Source organism: Oreochromis aureus, linkage group 18 (genome assembly GCF_013358895.1).
Source record: "Oreochromis aureus strain Israel breed Guangdong linkage group 18, ZZ_aureus, whole genome shotgun sequence".
Classification (NCBI taxonomy): Eukaryota; Metazoa; Chordata; class Actinopteri; order Cichliformes; family Cichlidae; genus Oreochromis; species Oreochromis aureus.
The window spans coordinates 30,522,411-30,531,628 of NC_052959.1; positions in this window are offsets into that span (position 1 = coordinate 30,522,411).

Sequence of the window (9,218 nt, forward strand, 5' to 3'; positions counted from 1 at the left end):
TCTGATAATAACAGCTGTTTGTGTGCTGTGTTTGGATCCAGTGTGATTTTACATGAATATTTTAAGAATTCAGCTCTGGTCTTTGGCTCTGGTGGATCTGACAGTAAAACATCCACTTCAGTGACTGTCAGTGAGATGTTTGTCCATTCCTCTCTCAGAATGTCCTGTAGTTTATCTCTGACCTCTGACACAGCTGCTGTCACATCCTCAAAGTAGCTCAGAGGACGGATATTGATGCTGGATGAGTCTGTAGACTCACTGAGTGCTGACAGTGAGGGGTAGTTGTGTAGAAACTGGATGTGATCCTCTGTGTGTGAGAGCTGCTTCAGCTCAGCATCTTTCCTCTTCAGCTCAGTGATCTCCTGCTCCAGCTTCTCCTCAAGCTCTTTGACTCGACTCACTTCAGTTTCCTGCTGGGATCTGATCTGCTGCTTCACATCAGAGCTTCTTTTCTGGATGAGATGGATCAGCTCAGTGAAGATCTTCTCACTGTGCTCCACTGTTTGATCAGCAGACTGATTGATGGCCTCCACCTCCTGTTGAAGCAGCTTCACATCTTTCTCTCTGTCCTGGATTCTCTGCTGGATGTTTTGTCGACTCACCTCCAGCTCTCTCTGCCTCTCAGTCCTTTCTGCTGCAGCTGAGACTGTGTCATGTCCTTAACATTCATCCACATCCACAAAAGAGATAACAGATAATCTGCTGATCAGTATGGCAGAACATCTTCATCACCTCATATTAGAGCTGGGCGATATAAGATTTTTTCATATCACGATATGTTTTTTTAATTTCAGGTGATAACGATATATATCACGATATAAGCCAAATAACTATATTTGTAAGATTTAAATGTGCCGTTGCTCACAATTGAAATGTAAAATAATCAGCAGCTTGTTTTGATTTAAATATTTATTTCCGATAATAAGTTCAACAGGGCAGATGTACTTAAGGAACATGAAACTTCAGTTTCAGATAAATAAAGGCAAATATTGCAAACTACACAAAAGGTAGCTCAATCGACGGCTGCAACACCACTAAGATGTTTTCAGAAATATGCAAGCAGGAGATGGTGGATGCTATATTACTACTAGTACAATACTTGTAACTCTGTAGCAGACAACAGTTTGATAAAGTGCTTTGTAAAAAAAGAGACCAAAAGATTAGATTCTATAAGTTTCAAAGACATTTAGTTTATATATTTTATATAATACAGTAAATGTTTACGAATGACCAGCGATCATTCAGTCAGTGAAATTAGCTAAGTAATTCCCACACGTGTGTAGATTAAAGAAAATTATTTTACCTGAACAGGATTGTCTCTGATGAGCCTAAGGTACAAAACATGCCGACGATCAAGTTTTTCTAGCTCCTCGAAAATTAAAAATGTACAAAAAAACCCCGGAGCAGCCTTTCTGGGTCCATTTTAAAGTTTTCGCACTGTGGTGCTAGTGACCGGGAAAACACTGAAGTAAGGGTGGACTTGAACAATGGCTAGAAGGACGTCCAGTTTCACAGCTGCTCACTTCCATCCTACCCGGCCGTCAAAGGATCCTACATATGTGATGCAGGAAGGTAGGATCCTTGAGAGCATCGTTCCCCTGAATTTGGGCACAGTTATATACCGGGGAGCTTGACCATGTAGGGCCCTAAAGGTTAGAACAAAAATTTTGAAGGGAGGTCAAAACTGGAGTGTTATGTGATCTTCCTTTGGTGCCTGTTAAGAGTCTTGCTGCAGCATTCTGCACAGTCTGAAGACAATTTAAAGCTGAATTGTTAAAACAAGTAAAAAGACCTTTGCAATAATCCAAACGGGAAGAAATAAAAGCATGAATAATCATCTCAACTTCAGCCTTTGACATAATTAGTCTGAGTTTTGAAATATTCCTTAGAGGATAAAACCCGTTCTGGACCAGCCGTTTGGAATGTTGCTCATGTGACATCGAACTGTCAAATATGACACTGAGATTTCTAAGAAACCCTTGATTTAAGAGAAGGGTCTAAGAACCTGATATGCTGCCTAATTTCTGAAAACATATGGTCGGGAGCAATAATTAAAGTTTCTGTTTTATCAATTTAGCTGGAGGAAGTTGTCATTTAACCATTGCTTGATTTCTGTCAGGCAATTACTTAAACTAGACAATTTATAAAACTCAGAAACTTTGAAAAATCAGTATAACTGAATGTCATCAGCATAGAGATGGTAGGAGAGATTATTGTAGCACCTAATAATAGTGGTGCAACGGATCAAAAATTTCACGGTTCGGATCGGATCACGGTTTTAAGTCACGGATCGGATCAATTTTCAGATCAGCAAAAACAGAAAAAAAAGACAAAAATTCGACTCGGCATTTACTTATTTAAGTATTTTTTGCCTATTAAAAAACATTCAACTAAAGACTCATTCCACACACTTATACGAAAACAAATTAAGGTGCAATATGGACATTATGGACCATTCTGGGCATCCTCTGCATCCTCTGCACACAGCCATAAACAACCAGAGGAGTCTGTTCAGTGAGAGGTTGCTTCTCCCAAAGTCAAGGACCAGCAGAGTTAAAAAGTCCTTTGTCCCACACGCCATTAAACTGTTTAACTCCTCGCTGGAGGGGAGAGGGAGGGGAAACGGGGACAAAGGAGGGGGGGGGGACAAGTAAGCTGTAGTGCCTTTTTACTGTGCAATAGTTTTTGTTAATATCCAACGGTGTAATAGACTCACAATACTTGAAATGTGCCGTTCCCTTGTATTCTTATTCCTATTTATTCTATTTATCCCTTTTGTATACTCTGTATTTATATATGTGTATATATGGTATATTTCTGCTCACATTCTGCAACTTCTGTCGGTACTGTGCTACTGGAAACTGAATTTCCCGGAGGAACCCACACGAGGGATAAATAAAATTTCATCTAATCTAATGTAATCTATAGGGCAGTACAGGGCTTTGTATCTACCACTCCGCTGTGATATAACGAGCGGTCACGTGGCTTTCCGTTGCCCTGGAGCTCCACCCATTTGTAGTTAGGGCAACAGAAGATGCCTGGGACAGTTCAGCCATAACTTTAAACTTTTCCTGCTCATACATGCTTGGAACGATCTTGTCACACTGAAGTGGACACGCAACGAGATATCATAGCGTGGCTCAAGCACTTTCATCATAGTTTAAACCCCTTGTTTTGCACAACGGAATACGGCCTCCCGTCTGCAGCTAAACACCCCAATAGGTTTTGTAATAGCTTTAGCCCGGTCGGATTGGGCAGCAAAGGGCTGTTAAATGCCGCAAACTCCTCTGCTCCACCACTTGGACCGCTAGCGCTGGCCATAACTACCGCTTGACAGACCCACCACACGCAAAATACACATCCTTTTTTTTTCTTTTTCGAATCTTCGGATCACGTGCGTACCGAACTGTGGAGTGGGATCGGTTCGGATTTCGGATCAACCGTGATCCGTTGCACCACTACCTAATAATTTGGCCTAGGGGGAATATATAAAGCAAGAGAGAATTGGACCCAAGATAGATCCATGAGGAACCCCACAAGCCAGAACTGTTGATTTGGACACTTGATTTATACGAACAGTTAAAGATCTTTCAGATAAATATGACATGAACCACGCGTCCGTGGTCAAGAGTCGTTGTCACACGCTGAGCAACCACGCTCCTAGGAATCGCCGTTCCCATCCTAAGTAATTTAAATAATTCTAGAAGCATCACTGTGGACTCTAACCGCCAGTTTATTATCTGATGCTCGGGTCCCACCCTATAATCAATGTGGGAATAACATTCCCTGACCAAATGTCCTAATCTAATCTCTTTTCATGGCTGACGTAACACACACATAATACACCAACTTCAAACATACGTCACAGCAATTAAAAATCCACCCCAGTATTAACAACAATGAGCTTTCATCAAATATCCCCAAACTTTACTTTTATTCATCCCAAATTACCCAAAATTATCATGGACATGTCACCTGAAATCTACTTAACAGATTTTATAATTTAGTTTAATTTCACTACTACTGAGCCAATTTGACGGTCATAGTCATCCACTCAGCGGACAAATAATTTATTAATTCATCCAATATGCACAATTTTGCTGTTTCTTTGAACAGGCTTGTGCCTACCTTTAAATCTTTTAGACCGGTCTGTTGTCCGCCTCATATCAGATCGTACCTTAAGCTCCGAATTAGTCCCCTCAGCCGCAAAAGAATCCGGGTCACTGGCACCAAGTATTAAATTCGGTTCTTTGTATTCTTTTCGGCCAAGAAAGACACAGCTCAAAGTGGTTAAAAAGTAACTTAAAAATGATCTTTAATTTTACATATTCCAGAATATGGAGACGAGCAGGCTCACAGACACGCCAGCCGAGGTCTCAAGCCAAAAACAGGAAGCCAGGTTATTTATATAGATGCCACACACACTTTAAGTTTTGATCAAACACTCTACTTAGTTTCACTTTCTGCTCCTGTGCTCTGCAAAAGCATGCAGTTTCCTGTCAGTACTTTTGGCACAGCCTGTACTAAGAGTTGGGCCTCTCTTATATATAAAACAATATAATCAGCAAATAAGCATTAAAAATAAATATTTAATACATGACAATATATAGAATATCCCCATAATCCAGCACAGGCAAAAATGTTGCAGCGACAAGCCACTTCTTTGTATTAAAAGAAAAACACAACTTATTTTGAAAATAAAATCTCAGTTTTAACTTCTGATTTTTCACAAGATTCTCTACATGTGGTTTGAAGGTGAGCAAGTCATCAATCAAGATTCCCAGATATTTATAAGTGTGAACCAACTCTATTTTATTACCTTCGAGAGTGGTTACTGATAAGATTGTTTGGGCCCATTTCCTGTATTTAGAAAACAACATGAGCTTTGTTTTGTCTGCACTGAGAACAAGTTCAAGCTGAAGTAATGAGTGCTGGACAGCAAAAAAGGCTTTCTTCAAGGAGTCAGTGGCTTGGACAAGAGTTGAACCACAGCTGTAAATAACTGTATCATCAGCATAGAAGTGCAAGTTTGCATCTGGCACATTTAGACCAAGATTGTTTATGTAAATGAAAATAGAAGGGAACCTAATACAGAACCCTGTGGCACTCCGTTGTGTACTGTAACAAAGTCAGAACATAGACCGTCAGATTGAGACCTATTACTGAGGTAGTTTGAGAACCATGCCTCTGCTCTCTCAGAGAGTCCTGACTGGAAGAGTCTAAGTTTTAAAATACACTGATCAACAGTGTCAAATGCTTTTGACAAATCAATAAAAAGGGATGCACAGTGTTGTTTCTTCTCAAGTGCAATAGTAATATCATTTACCACTCTCACTGCAGCAGTGATAGTACTGTGATTTTTCCTAAAGCCTGATTGATATTCAGATAAAATGGCATTGGTGTGTAAAAACTCCTTTAACTGCTCACACACAAGAGCTTTAAGAACTTTGGCCAGCACAGACAGATTAGATATTGGTCTGTAATTAGTTAACACTGCTGGGTCGCCCCCTTGTAATAGAGGAACAACAAAAGCTGATTTTCATACTGAGGGAATTTCGTTCGTATCCAGTGGGAGGTTGAAAAGTGTTGTAAGAGGCTCTGTCACATAATCAGCCTCCATTTTTAAGAAGTAAGGATCTACTAAGTCTTGCCCTGGAGATTTTCTATGATCTAACACTTTAAGAGCTTTCCAGACCTCCTGCACAGAGAAAGGAACAAAGTTAAATGGCTGACCAGTATACACCGGAAGGTTTGTGCCAGATTTTACAGAGACTGGGTTCAGAGAGTCAAACAAAGAGCCAGAAGATATAAAGTGCTTGTTAAAGCAATTCATTATCTCCTTCCTATCATAAACAGGAACAGAATCCTTAAAAACATAGGTGGGTAGAGCATGGGAGCTTTTACTCACTGAAAGAGATTTAATGATTTTCCAGAACTTCTGTGGATTATTTAGGTTCTCAGTGGTGACAGACAGATAATATTCTGATTTAGCTTTCTTAATAGAGGAAGCACATTTGTTTCTTAGTTGTCTGAAAAGAAGCCAATCGGGGGGGAGACTGTTTTCCTAGCTTTGGCCCAAGCCAGGTTACGCTCATGAATGATATCTGCCAGCTCTGGGGAGAACCAGGGGTTTTCACGACCTTTTATCCTATATCTCCTTAATGGAGCATGTTTATTCACAATTTGCATAAACCCATCCCTAAAGAATGCCCATACTAATTCTACATCAGGGATCAATCCTATTTTCCTCCAGTCATAGTTTGACAAATTGTCAAGAGATTTATTCTAAATAACACTTCTTCAGCTGAGAGTCAGAGAGTGGAGACACACACACTGCAGAATTCACTTGCAAGCAAGGGGAGCTCTCAGAGCGCTCGCATGGAAGCGAGGGCTCCAAGAGTCCCCTCTCCCATTGTCCTGCTCTTTATTATATACACCAGTGGGTGACCCCGTGAAGACTTCCCTAAACCTGCTGGTCTGGAAAATCCAACAGTTCATCTAAATGTAAAAAAGGCACTTAGACTAAAACTGACATAACTACGTTTATCCTACCGTAAAACAATAAAAGAAGGTATTCCCTTTCCCATGCTCCTAGGATGTGGGTGTGGGTGTGAAAGCCAGAGCACTCTGAAGAGGAGTGAACGCACCCCCCTCTTCATGCTACACAGACCTCCTAGGATGAGACATTCTTTCAATATGCCATCAACTATATACTTCTAAACACAAATGATTACGTGCAGTATTCTACCATAAGTAAACTTGTATCATTAAAAGATTATACTGACTACTAAGTACAATTTTCCATTGACACAAATCATGATAAAATGCTTGTTCATTAAAATGTTTAAGAGTTCTTTTAAAAACAATACCATGTTGTGACTTGGGCACCTTAGTATTTCTAATAACAGCAACAACACAGTGGTCACTTAAGTCAGCGGTCCCCAACCCCCGGGCCTCGGACCGGTACCGGTCCGTGAGTCGTTTGGTACCGGGCCGCGAGAGTTGAGGCTCAGGTGTGAAATGTATGGTTTTCAGGGTTTTTATCGGTTTTCAACGTTATTTTGTTATCGTTTTTATCGTTAACTCAGTTTTCCTGGGTCTTTTCACGTGTGTTATGAATAAATCTTCTTTTTTTCGGTACCGGCACTAGTTTTATTTTGTTGTATTCATCCGCAACACCTCATTGCCGGTCCGTGAAAATATTGTCGGGCATAAACCGGTCCGTGGCGCAAAAAAGGTTGGGGACCGCTGACTTAAGTCATTACAAAAGACACCCAAGGATGAAAATTTATGAGGAACATTTGTCAAAATCAAGTCAATCAAGGTAGACTTTTCAGGGCTTTTGAGATCCAGCCGAGTGGGTAAATTGACCAGCTGGGTAAGATTGATAGTATCACAGAAAGATTTAAAATCATCTGAAACAGTTTTGAGCCAATCCCAGTTAAAGTCACCAGCTAAAACAAGCTCATCATAATTTAGTCTGGACAGCAAAAGGTTTAAAGAATGCAGAGCTTCTGTGGAGGCAGGAGGAGGTCGATAGCAACAAGCAACTGTTATGCAAAGACCCTTTGCAATATTCACATTCAGAGCCAGAAATTCCAATTGTTTGCAAATGGATTCTGATAGAACTATTGTAGCATCAAATTTTGACTTAACATAAGCAGCAACACCACCATCTTTCTTAAGCCTATCGGTACGATAGATATTGTATCCAGCCATGCTAATATGTTCATCAGATATATATTTAGACAACCAAGTTTCAGAAATGAGGACAATATCTGCATCTGCTGATTGAACCCAAATCTTGATCATATCCATCTTGGGTAACAAACTGTGCACATTACGATGAACTATCTTCAGCCCAGGTGAGGATTTAAATTCAGATGGTGTCTGACTACATTGCAGCTCAGGGCCTGGGTTAGGTTGCACATTACCAGATAAGAGCAGTAGTAAGACAACAGAAGTCTCTGCTTTGTAACATTACTTATTGATTTTGACTTGTGAAATGTTGAAACAAATCAGAATTTTTCATAATTAATTTTGTAATCAATCAGATCAAATGATAAATTCATGTCCTGTTCCAAATACATTGGAAATTGTACAGGATGTACAGCAGCAGTGACACATGTAGATCTGGGGACCATGTCTCGCAGAATGAGGACACTGGTAAATGTGCTCGTCTTAGAAAAACTGAGCGTCCCAAAGTGCCCCACAACCAATAAGCAAAGTAAAGTTATTAAAAAAGCCATTATCCAAAACACACAATGATTGTTGCTGCTGAATTAAATAGGCTGCACAGACCTAGGATGGCAAGTAAGGCTCCAGCCAGAAGCTCAGGTCCTGGTGGCTTGCTAGTAGAGGGCTTCTGCTAGCACATGCACCAATGTGGTATAGAGGGCTTCAATCAACAGCACAGGGCCCGATGAGCTTTTTCTAGCAGATGAGCTTTTTCTAGCAGCACAGGCCCTGGGGTGGTGCAGACAACGTCTGGTAGTAGCAGAGGTCCCAATAAATAGCCCACTTTCCAATAACTGACAGAATAATTTGAAATACTCTTTAAAAAGCTTGTTGGAAGAAACCAAAATCCATTTAAAATAGTAAAAAACCAAAAAAAATACCCCACAAAGTCAAAGCAGACATTCAACAAGGAGACATGCTGCTGCCATCTTGGTCAAAGCTGCCATCTTGGAAGCTCTATTAATTATTAATTAAGTCCACTGTAATGTTTAATTGGCTAACTTAATCCGAAAATACAATTGCAGATTTGTTTGAACAATCTGTCTTCACGTCACTGATGGTGGTATGGAAAAGGAAGGTCTTAGACATGCTCTTGGCAGACAGGGGAGGTGTGTGTTCAATGTTTCTATTATGTGCTCCACTTTTGTTCTGAAACACACAACTTCAGGAGACATTGATGGAGTATGGTTGAGGACCTGGAAAGTGAGGACGAGAATCAAGGAAGTTAGAATGATGAAGCCCCTCGAATGTGTTGAATCTTCCTGACCAGTTGCTTCATTAAAAGGCAGATCACACAAAGCCCTGTTTAAGAGCTCGTTTGGAAGCACTGTTAGTTTTTCAAAGAGCAGCAGGATTGTGGAGTCGCATATTTGAAAGGCTTTGCAGAATTTCTTCAGGCCGGAAAGATGTCGATTCAGGCCTTTGGAACACAATTTAAACCAAAACACAAAATCCACAGGAGATGATGTAAAATTTGATGC